This window comes from Cervus canadensis, chromosome 11 (genome assembly GCF_019320065.1).
Source record: "Cervus canadensis isolate Bull #8, Minnesota chromosome 11, ASM1932006v1, whole genome shotgun sequence".
NCBI classification, from domain to species: domain Eukaryota; kingdom Metazoa; phylum Chordata; class Mammalia; order Artiodactyla; family Cervidae; genus Cervus; species Cervus canadensis.
This window is the reverse complement of record NC_057396.1, coordinates 72,712,650-72,724,845: the sequence shown is the minus strand read 5'-3', so window position 1 is coordinate 72,724,845 and position 12,196 is coordinate 72,712,650. Positions and strand designations below refer to the sequence as shown.

Sequence of the window (12,196 nt, the reverse complement as noted above, 5' to 3'; positions counted from 1 at the left end):
AATGCTTTTAAAAATGCTAGAAAACTTGGACAGTTCTCCACAGTGCTCTTGAAAATGAAAATGCAAACCTAAGCTGTTTTACATTTGTTGACATAATAATTTGGTGTTAACTAGATTCCTAGCAGTCTCTTTCACATCTTTGTTCCTGAGGCTGTAGATCAAAGGGTTCAGCATGGGGATGACCACTGTGTAAAAGACAGAGGCCACCTTGACCATGAGCCATGAGCTTCTGGAGTTAGGAACACAATAGAGGAAAAGGATGGTCCCGTGGAAGATGGTGATGGCAGTCAGGTGGGAGGCACAGGTGGAGAAGGCTCTGTGGTGCCCCCCAGTCGAGGGTATCTTCAGGACAGTGATACAAATGCAAACATAGGAGGTAAGAATGATCACCAGGCTGCTTATTTCATTAAACGTGGCAGAGACTAAAATGATCTCCTGGCTAATGTAGGGGTCAGAGCAGGAAACAGCAACAATGGCCGCGTGCTCACAGACAAAGTTATTTATGATATTATTTCCTCTAAAGGACAATTCGGATAAAAAGCAGGTAAGAGTCAGGGAGCAGACTGTACCCCAAGAGTGTGATGCACCCACCAGTAAGGAACAAAGCTTCTGGGACATCACAGCTGTGTAGAGAAGAGGGTTGCAAACAGCCACAAATCGTCATACGCCATCACTGCCAACAGGAATGTCTCTGTCACCACAAATGTGCAGGCAAAGAAGAATTGCAGGAGGCATCCTGTGAGGGAGATGGTTCTGTCTTCCACACTCAGGTTTCCTAGTAGCTTGGGTGTAACTGCTGTTGAGGAACAGAGATCAACAAAGGACAGTGTCTGAGGAAGCAGTACACAGGGGTGTGGAGTTTGGGATTTATCTGATAATCAGGATCATGCCCAGGTTCCCCAGCACACTGACGGAGTAGATGGTTAAGAATAACAGGACAAGGGGTATCTGGAGTTTGGGGTATTCTGAGAAGCCCAAGAGAACGAAAGTGACTTCAGCACTCTGGTTTTCTTGGTTCCTGTGGACAAAATGTAAAAGTTGATTCAGAGACCTCTGAAGCAAAATTTGAATGAAAAGTCATGTTATTCTCTCAGTCTTGTCAGAGGTTTTCGCAACTACATGGACTGTAGCCTTCCAGGTCCCTCTGTCCATGAGATTCTCTTGGATGGGTTGTCATGCCCTCCTCCCGGGGATCTTCCTGACCCAGGCATAGAATGAGAGTACTTATGGGAAAAAGAGTGCATTGAATTCTTTTTTTTTTTTTTTTTTAATTAGCCTCTTTTCCTCCAAAATGCCTCTATTGTCTTTTTTTGACATTAAAATTCATTCTTTTCAAAGCTACTTCCTAAATTCTTACCGAAACCTGAAATGGCACTCAGTATAAAGGGAAGTTCATTCCACATAGAATTCTCTAAAAATTCTATATCTCATTAGGAGTTGAAATTAAACACTCTGTTACTTTCACTCAGGTTTTATAACTTTATACTCCAAGAACACATATAACCCTTCAAGATTTCCTCTACATGTATAACTATGCCATTCACATATTCCCCCACTCTTTTTCTTCAGTTGTTTGTTTACATTCCTAAACATGTGATTAATTCCTGATTCCCTGAAAGTATGTTTCACTTTAACATACAAATCGTAGAGCACATATTCTCTAACTGAAAACACTTTTTCCAAAAGTCAGGATTTGTTCCCTATGTCTATGGTAACAAAGTTTGAATAGTCCAGGGTTGAAAGGGAAATCTTCACCAAGGATGAATACAATTACTGATGCATGCTTGTTCCTTCTTCTCCACAATCCTTATCCACACTTGTAGCTTTTCACTCCACCTCCCACACTCTGTATTATCAACAGGCTTGGGGCCCCTGTTCCCAATCGCCCATGTAGCCCCAGGAAGTGTCAGCCATGCTCAGCTATGAGCACAGGCGCTGTGCAGAGTATTTATCTTCTTTTCTGTGCAATTACCTGGAATAATTTTCCCATTGCAGACCCACTATGTACTCAGTCCTGTAACAGGCATTTTAGAAATTATAAAATTATAAAATCTCAGCCTCAATTTGTTTCTTAGAGCATTATTCCAGGATATAACCCATATAAGCACAAATGACAAATTATACTTCTTGTTTATTATTAAAGTTTGTATGTATAAAGGGAGTGAAAATATTGTGATTCAGAAAAACCAAAAATATTTCCTAGTGATGTAGCCTGGTGAACAATAATAAATGTGGTGAAAGATAAATAATCAGAGACTTCTAGTCAGCTAAACAGGTAACCTGGCAATTAGATTTATACACATGCTTGTTTGCCTCCTGCAAAGATTAATGGGACATATTAGAAACATATTATTTTCCTTTTAAAGTGAAATAAAAATCAACTCACCTGAGTTTAGAAAAATTTGACTGGTTCATTTAATAAAGCTTCTAAGTTTAATGGATTCCAGGAAAATTTCTGCTGAGAAGTCAATTTTTTAATATAGTAATAAGCCTGAAAAATAGGAAACTAGAGTATATTGCAATGAATATTTCAGAAGAAAATGAATTTCTCTTATAATGTATTAAAATATATTCAGACATGACAAAGAGCAAAGGAGACCAAAAAAGGTGAACCCTAACATCAAACTGTCACATATATATGCCACCAAAACCCTAAGGAGGTTTACTTTAGAGAATATTATTTAACTATTGCCTTGAGACCACAAATGGGGCAATTAGATGAAATAATGCCCTTGTGATACTTTGGTTGCATATGTATTTTTTCCCAAAGTTTGGGGAACAATTTCATCATGCACTCTAGTTCATTGATCTTTTAAAAATGTTGAACTAGACACTATATTTTTGTCTTTAAATACTTGCAAAATGCAGGAATATACTAAAGCAAAACCAGCTATTGGGTAACAATCCAAAGATTCTTAATTTTTGTTGAATTTCTGGTTGTCCCTCTGTATCTGTATCTGTGGGCTTCCCTCATAGCTAGTTGGTAAAGAATCCTCCTGCAATTCAGGAGACCCTGGTTTGATTCCTGGTCAGGGAGATCCCCTGGAGAAGGGACAGGCTCCCCACTCCAGTATTCTTGGGCTTCCCAGGTGGCTCAGCTGGTAAAGAATCTGCCTGCAATGCGGGAGACCTGGGTTCCATCTCTGGGTTGGGAAGATTCCCTGGAGAAGGGAAAGGCTACCCACTCCAGTATTCTGGCCTGGAGAATTGCACGGACTATATAGTCCATGGGGTCGCAAAGAGTCTGACACAACTGAGCAACTTTCACTTTCTCTATATCTGAGGGACATATTGATGTGTTTGATGTAAAACTTAAACAATATGAATCATATTATAGTGTTTTTTCAATCCTTTCTTTAACATTGTGTTGTGCTTCATTTTCTATAAAAATGATTGGTTTTCTTAAGATAATACAACTTGCATTACTATTACAAATATGGGCACAATTTTTTTATTCTTACATTTATTATTGAAATTCCATTCTATTTTTCAATTTGTAGTCTAGGTTTATGGGAAGTATAGTATATTTATTATTTAAGAAGCTGACATAGCTTAACATATAAACATCTCAACTCCAGTGACTTAATTTAATAGAACAGGGAGCAGCACTTTTTTCTGGAATAAGGTGTGCAGTAAATACTTTAGCCTTTGTGGGCCACATCATCTCAATTTCAGCTATGCATGTCTGCATCTTGCAGCCTGGATTCACCTGTAGACAATACATAAATCAATAGGCATGACTCTGTTCCAATAAAATTTTATTTATAAAGACAGTAGGACAGATTTGGTTTGCAGATCACACCTTGTCAACCTATGCAATAGAATGCATTTCTTGATTGTTCAAAGTCTCAAATTATTTCCAGATCAGTAGGCAGATGCCCTCTGAGTGGCAATGCAGAGACTTAAGCTTGTTTTCAATTATGGCTTATGATAATGTGACTGGGTGCATGTGTGTGAAGTCACTTTAGTGGTATCTGACTCTCTGCAGGGGTATGGACTGAAGCCCGCCAGGCTCCTCTGTCCATGGGATTCTCCAGGCAGGATTCTGGACTGGGGTGCAGTGCTCTCCTCCAGGGAATCTTCCCAGCCCAGGGATCAAACCTGTCTCTCTTGGATTGGCAGCTGGGTTGTTTACCACTAGCGCCACCTGGGAAGTTCAACAATGGAATTGTTATGGTACAAATATAATGTAGTGAGAGAAATAATAATTTGGTTTAAAAAATACTACACTTTTCTGCATTGCTACTGTGCATAATATTTTTGTGTTTTGCTTATTTATTTTTCATTAAGCTTTTGTCAAGCATATTAAGAGTGCTCTTCACATGTTGAGATACTTGAATAATGACCAAGATATTTCCTGATCAATAAAATCACAATAAGACTTTGAACTTTGAGTCAAACTATAGTGTTAAGGCAGATTGAAGGGGTAAGAAAGAAAAACAAAAGACATTTTAAGCAGAGAAGACAGTCTGAACCAAGGTAGGAGTTTGAATGTTCAAATGTTTTTTTCAATTAGAAGTAGAGTTTATGCAGGGCAAACTTTGGGAGATGGTGAGGGACAGAGAAGCCTGGCATGCTGCAGTCAGTGGGGTTGCAGAGAGTCTTACATGACTGAACAACAGCAAACAGTATGAGATAGGATCAGAGGACCAGGGAATCTAAACTGTGTAAAGAATGCAATTAGGATCAGTAACGGTTGCTGAGTAGAGTTGAAATAGAGTCCCATGCCCACAGGACAAGTGTGTGGTAATGAAGAGGCTGTGGCTGTAACAGCGCCGACAGTGGGAACGAACCTGGTTCAGCTTCAATGTTACGATCACCACACTCAGTGTGGTTTCATCAGTAGCTGATGTAAACAGAAAGAAGTAGCTCCCATTTTCATTTTGATTCAGAAACGAACATTATGTTCTCGACAACATCTCACTGCAGGTAAGTGAATAATTCCCAGAAACCAGCAATAATTATTCAGGCACCTAAAATGTGAACTAATAAACAATGAGGTGTAATATGGGAGCTAGAGCATCTGATAAACCAGCCAAAGGCCTGAAGACATCTGGAGCACAGAAGGAAAACAAAAAGAGACTCTTAACACTGTCTTCAAATATTTCACAGCTAAAATATGAAAGAAACACTGGCCCTTTTTTTCTGTTTCCTGAGAAGAGAAATTTAATTTTAAATGAATCAAATTCTAAAAGCAACAGGAAGCTAATTTCAGAACAACAACAATAAAAGAATTTTCTTTTTTCTCCAGTGTCAATAAACAGAATAGTGTGAATGACTCAGAGACTCTGGGTTGCCCAGTTTCACTGAAAGTATATAAGAAGGGGCTCTAGAGACACAAACTTTAATGTAAACAAAAGGAAGGGGGAGACTCCTCAGGAAGCATGCAGACAAGATATTAAACTCCACAATGTCTCTCTACATTTCCCATATTCTGTGACTGGTCCTCACATTGGCCTAGAGCTTTCACTAAGATCACTTTTTGCTTGGTGTTCTCAAAATTCTGTTTGAAAATTATCTGTATAATTCTCAAAATCCATAATTTACACATCTGTAACATGTTGATTTAACTACTCCACCTGATAAAATATCTATTACTATAATTAAGTAGTACATTCTAACCACCTTAACGCAGAAGGATTCAGTTCAATACAAACTTTATTAATCTTCGTCTATAACGGAGGAGGGCCTTCCCTGGGAACTCAGATGGTTAAGAATCCTCCTGCAATGCAGGAGACCCAGGTTCAATCCCTGGGTTGGGAAGAGCCCCTGGAGGAGGGAATGGCAACTCACTCCAGTATTTTTGCCTGGAGAATTCCCATGGAGAGAGAAGGTTGGTGGGCTTCAGTCCACGTGGTCACAAAGAGTTGGACACGACTGAGGGGCTGAGCACGGCACATACCTGAGGAGGTCATTCCTATAAGTGTAGTGGGCAAAGCATGCTTTAAAAAAGTAAGAAAGTTAATTCAAAATAGCCTCCTAAATTCAGTACTACATGTAAATATGTAGTTTTAGATAGATCCCTGGGGGCTGAGATGGTGAAGATTTGACCTGCAATGCAGGAGAGCTGGCTTCTATCCCTGGATTAGGAAGATTCCCCTGGAGAAGGGAATGGCTGCTCACTCCAGTATCCTTGCCTGGAGAGTTCCATGGATGGAGGAGACTGGTGGGCTATAGCCCATGGGGTCATGACGAGTCAGACACGACAGAGCCACTAACACCTGCACTTTCCTCCCCCAGGTATGTGTGTGCAGATGCCTCTGAGAACGGCGAGTGTGAAGGCAGGCCATCACGGGCACCCTGGTGTCCGGGGTCACTCACTGGGCTCACAGGCAGTTTTATTCATCTTTCTTTGATCTAGCCTGGGCCTCCAGTCTGCCACATATTTCAGAAAAGATTCAAGAATTAAAGTAAATCTGATCATCTCAGTCCAGTATTGTTTCTTGTTACACAAGAGATTATTTTTCCCGTTAAGTTTATATACAGTTTAAATACTAGTTTGACATAATGGGAAGGAGATGTTGGTTTTATTTTCCCCCAACATTCCCAGTTTGACCCTACATTAGCTATTTGTGGTCTCATTCTCAGCAAAATTACATAGCAGCTGGCAGAATGTTTTCATAGGATCGAAGAGTATAAAGTGCTAATCACTCAGTCGTGGCTGACTCTTTGCAACCCTGTGGGCTGTAACCCAGCAGGCTCCTCTGCGCCTGGAATTCTCCAGGCAAGAATACTGGAGTGGGTTGCCATTCCTTTCTCCAGGGTATCTTCCTGATCCAGGAATCGAACCCAGAATCTCTCACATTCTAGACAGATCCTTTACCTTCTGAGCCACAAGCAGCATAAAATCCCTCTGCAAATTAGTAGCAGAGAGTATGAATTAGTCTTTCCCTAACAGGTGATGCACCTAGCATGTCCACTAGATGGCAGAGTGACGCCGTAATTTAAATCAAGGCACAACTAATGTGCATTGATTGCTTTAGAGAAAGTAGCAGAAACTGATAGAAAGCAAGATGTTCGTGGTTTAAATATAACTTTGAAAACATTTTATTCTGTGAAGGAAAACTGACCTGTCGTGTCGACCGACAGAGGATGCTGAGGCCACCAAGCCATAGCACGGCTCCTGCACCCCCACCTCCCGCTCAGACCTGAGCCCTGAGGAGCTCTGGGTGGGGTCAGAGCTGCACCCTGAGAGGACACAGAATAGAAAAGAACAGGGTGCTGGCCCTGAGCAGTTAAGGTGCAGCTCAAAGGGATGATATCAAGGAGCCCAGACTGTTCCCCCTTCCCAGGCACAGAGAAGCCCTAAGTTCATTAACATGAGCTCCCTGGTTTTCTTTGATTTACAGTAATCTTCTGATGGTCTGACTACCTGGATTTTGCTGCAAAATGCATGTACATTCTGACTCCTCCCTTCCCTTTTCAGAGCAGTTTCTTTGAACTGAGATGTTGTCTCCCAGGTTTGCGCTGTGCATAGCCTCTCAGTGGAGTTTGACTCTATTTTGACCTCATGGACTGAGCCCACCAGGCTCCTCTGTCCATGGGATTCTCCAGTCAAGAATATTGGAGCGGGAAGCCATTTCCTCCTCCAGGAGATCTTCCTGACCTAGGGACTGAACTCCGGTCTCCTGCACAACAGGTGAATTCTTTACTGTCTGAGCCACCGGGGAAGCCCGGTAATTTCTAGGTTGCAGTCAATAGAATAAAAAATGATTATCAATATTTAGGTTGAGTTTTTTTTTTTTTTTTTTTTTTTTTTTGTCAGTTGGTAATTTCATTTCTCTTTCAGGAATAAGGAAACAAGTGTTCAAAGATGGTAATTTACTTGATCACATTCAAGCATCCACTCACCTTTGATTTTTATCTTTGCTTTTTCACTTTTCAGTTTTGAACTAGCAGCGATGTGTTGTCTCTTGGTCACTTACATAATCACATATTTTGGTTAATGAGAGTTAACACTTCATTTCAATTAATTGTATAAGAAGCTAATACACAAAAATGTGGTTAATAATATGTACAGTTATTAGTAAAAATATTAAGATCCTTACAGAAACAAACACAATTAATATACATGGTTTCTGTGAATCCACAGTTCCACGTCTCCCAGATTCAACCAACTGCAATTACGTAGTACTGTATTTAATACTGAAAAAATGTGTGTATAAGTGGACCCGTTCAGTCCAAACCTGTGTTGTTCACTGTGTTGTATCCTCGGTGAGCCCGTTGCCTTCTTGAGGTTAGGACAGGGACGGTTATTCATCTCAACTGTAAAGCAGGCACTCTTTAATAATGAATGTTTTATGGCATCTTCTATGATCCACCCCACCAAGGTGGTTCTCAATAAGATTGAATAAATCATTGTAACAGTCTTATTTGACACAATTTACTATTTGTGTTCATAACTCTGTAAGGTTGTGAATAAGAATTGATAAAATTTTTCTTAGCTTTAAAGCAGGCTTACTATAAATGAAAAGGAGTTATAACAAAGTAATGGCAAAGTAATGTCTCTGCTTTTCAATATGCGGTCAAGGTTGGTCATAAGTTTTCTTCCAAGGAGTAAGCGTCTTTTAATTTCATGGCTGCAGTCACCGTCTGCAGTGACTTCGGAGGCGAAAAAAATAAAGTCTGTCACTGTTTCCACTGTTTCTCCATCTACTTGCCATGAAGTGATGGGACAGGTGCCATAATCTTAGTTTTCTGAATATTGAGTTTTAAGCCAACATTTTCACTCTCCTTTCACTTTCAACAAGAGGCTCTTTAGTTCTTTTTTACTTTCTGCCATAAGGGTGGTTGTCATCTGCATATCTGAGGTTATTGATATTTCTCCCGGCAATCTTGATTCCAGCCTGTGCTTCCTCCAGCCCAGCATTTCTCATGATGTACTCTGCATATAAGTTAAACAAGCAGGGTGACAATATACAGCCTTGACATACTCCTTTCTTTATTTGGAAGACTCTGCTGTTCCATGTCCAGTTCTAACTGTTGCTTCCTGACCTGCATACAGATTTCTCAAGAGGCAAGTTAGGTGGACTGGTATTCCCATCTCTCAAAATTTTCTACATTTTGTGGTGATCCACACAGTCAAACACTTTGACATAGGCAATAAAGCAGAAATAGATGTTTTTCTGGAACTCTCTTGCTTTTTCGATGATTCAAAGGATCATCTCTGCTTCTTCTGCCTTTTCTAAAACCAGCTTGAACATCTGGAAGTTCACGGTTCATATTCCGTTGAAGCCTGGCTTGGAGAATTTTGAGTGTTACTTTACTAGCTTGTTAGATGAGTGCAATTGTGTGGTAGTTTGAGCATTCTTTGGCATTGCCTTTCTTTGGGATTGGAATGAAAACTGACCTTTTCCAGTCCTGTGGCCACTGCTGAGTTTTCCAAATTTTCTGGCATATTGAGTGCAGCACTTTCACAGCATCATCTTTCAGGTTTTGAAATAGCTCAACTGGAATTCCATCACCTCCACTATCTTTGTTCGTAGTGATGCTTCTTAAGGCCCACTTGACTTCACATTCCAGGACATCTGGCTCTAGGTGAGTGATCATACCATCATGATTATCCAGGTCATGAAGATCCTTTTTGTACAGTTCTTCTGTGTATTCTTGTCACCTCTTCTTAATATCTTCTGCTTCTGTTAGGTCCCTACCATTTCTGTCCTTTATTGAGCCCATCTTTGCATGAAATGTTCCCTTGCTATCTCTAATTTTCTTGAAGAGATCTCCTTCCCATTCTATTGTTTTCCTCTGTTTCTTTGCATTGGTCACTGAGGAAGGCTTTCTTATCTCTCCTTGCTATTCTTTGGAACTCTGCATTTAAATGGGCATATCTTTCCTTTTCTCCTTTGTTTTTCGCTTCCCTTCTTTTCACAGCTATTTGTAAGGCCTCCTCAGACAGCCCTTTTGCTTGTTTGCATTTCTTTTTCTTGGGGATGGTCTTGATCCCTGTCTCCTGTACAATGTCACAAACCTCCGTCTATAGTCCAACAGGCACTCCGTCTGTCAGATCTAGTCCCGTGAATCTCTTTGTCACTCCAGTGTATGATCATAAGGGATTTGATTTAGGTCGTACCTTGAATGGTGTAGTGGTTTGTCCTACGTTCTTCAATTTAAGTCTGAATTTGGCAATAAGGTGTTCATGATCTGAGCTATGAGGGAAGCCCACTTTTCATTGGGGGGACTGGAATGCAAAAGTCAAAAGTCAAGATATACCTGGAGTAATAGGCAAATTTGGCCTTGGAGTACAAAATCCTTGGGTTTCAACTCCCAGTAGCCACAGGACTGGAAAAGGTCAGTTTTCATTCAAATCACAAAGAAAGGCAATGCCATAGAATGCTCAAACTACCACACAATTACAAGGAAATGGCAACCCACTCCAGTACTCTTGCCTGGAAAATTCCACGGACTGAGGAGCCTGGTGGGCTATAGTCCATGGGGTCGCAAAGAGTCGGACATGACTGAGCGACTTCACTTTCACTTTCACACACTAGCAAAGTAATGTTCAAAATTCTCCAAGTCAGGTTTCCACAGTACATCAACTGTGAACTTCCAGATGTTCAAGCTGGATTTAGAAAGGGCAGAAGAGCCAAGGATCTAATTCCCAGTATCTGTTGGATCATAGAAAAAGCAAGAGAATTCCAGAAAAACATCTATTTCTGCTTTATTGATTATGCCAACACCTTTGACTGTATAGATCACAACAAACTGTAGAAAATTCTTCAAGAGATGGAACTACCAGACAATGTTATCTGCCTCCAGAGAAATCTGTATGCAGGTCAAGAAGCAACAGTTAGAATGGGTTGGAACCAGTTAGACTGGAAAAGGAGTATGTTAAGGCTGTATACTATCTCCCTGCTTATTTAACTTATATGCAGAGTACATCATGAGAAATGCTGGGCTGGATGAAGCATAGGCTGGAATCAAGATTGCCAGGAGAAATATCAATAACCTCAGATATGCAGATGACACCACCCTTATGGCAGAAAGTAAAAAAGAACTAAAGAGTCTCTTGATGAAAGTGAAAGAGGGGAATGAAAAAGCTGGCTAGGACAACACTCTGAACATTAAGCTCATGGCATCTGGTCCCATCACTTCACGGCAAATGATGGGGAAACAGTGGAAACTGAGAGACCTGGATTTTGGGGGCTTTAAAATCACTGCAAATGGTGACTCAGCCATGAAATTAAAAGATGTTTGCTCCTTGAAAGAAAAGCTGTGACCAACCTAAGCAGCATATTAAAAAGCAGAGACATTACTTTGCCAACAAAGGTCCATCTAGTCAAATTTATGGTTTTTCCAGTGGTCATGTATGGATGTGAGAGTTGGACTACAAAGAAAACTGAGCACCTAAGAATTGATGCTTTTGAACTGTGGTGTTGGAAAAGACTCTTGAGAGTCCCTTTGACTGCAAGGAGATCCAACCAGTCCATCCTAAAGGAAATCAGTCCTGAATATTCATTGGAAGGGCTGATGCTGAAACTGAAACTGCAATAGTTTGGGCACCTGATGCAAAGAACTGACTTATTGGAAAAGACCCTGATGCTGGAAAATATTGAGGGCAGGAGGAGAAGGGGATGACAGAGGGTGAGGTGGTTAGATGGCATCATCGACTCAGTGGACATGAATTTGAGTAAGCTCCAGGGTTTGGTGATGGACAGGGTGGTCTAGTGTGCTGCAGTCCATGATGTCGCAAAGAGTCAGACATGACTGAGCTACTGAAGTGAACTGAACTGAAGATTAAATTGCAAGTTTTAAAAAAGGGATAGGGGACCTGCTTGGTGGTCCAGTGGTTAGGAAACCACCTTTAGTGCAGGGGACACGGGTTCAGTCCCTACTTGGGAGCTAAGATCCCACATGTAGAGGAGCAACTGAGGCCCCACACTGCACTGAAGCATCCAGGTAGAGTAATGAGAGATCCCTGTGCCACAGCTAAGACCCGATATGGCCAAAGTAACTGATTAATTTAAAACAACAGGAGAAACAAACATTGTGTGATTCCATTTACATGAAAGATAAGAAGCAGGTTCCTAGAGGCAGAGTGTATTACAGGACATCAGTTAGAGGGATAGGAGGCTGAGGAGTTATTATTAATGGGTGCAAAGTTTTTGTGTGGAGTGATGAAAATGTTTTGGAAATACGTAGTGGTTGCACAATATTTTAAATGTAATTAATGCCACTGTTTTGCACTTAAAGTTGT

The 12,196-nt window shown here is 40.7% G+C and overlaps 1 pseudogene; it reads right to left on the bottom strand.

Annotated features, from left to right (window-relative positions):
- Positions 1-78: 78 nt before the first annotated feature.
- On the bottom strand, positions 79-5,915 carry LOC122449351 (annotated as a pseudogene).
- Between the last annotated feature and the right edge of the window lie 6,281 nt (positions 5,916-12,196).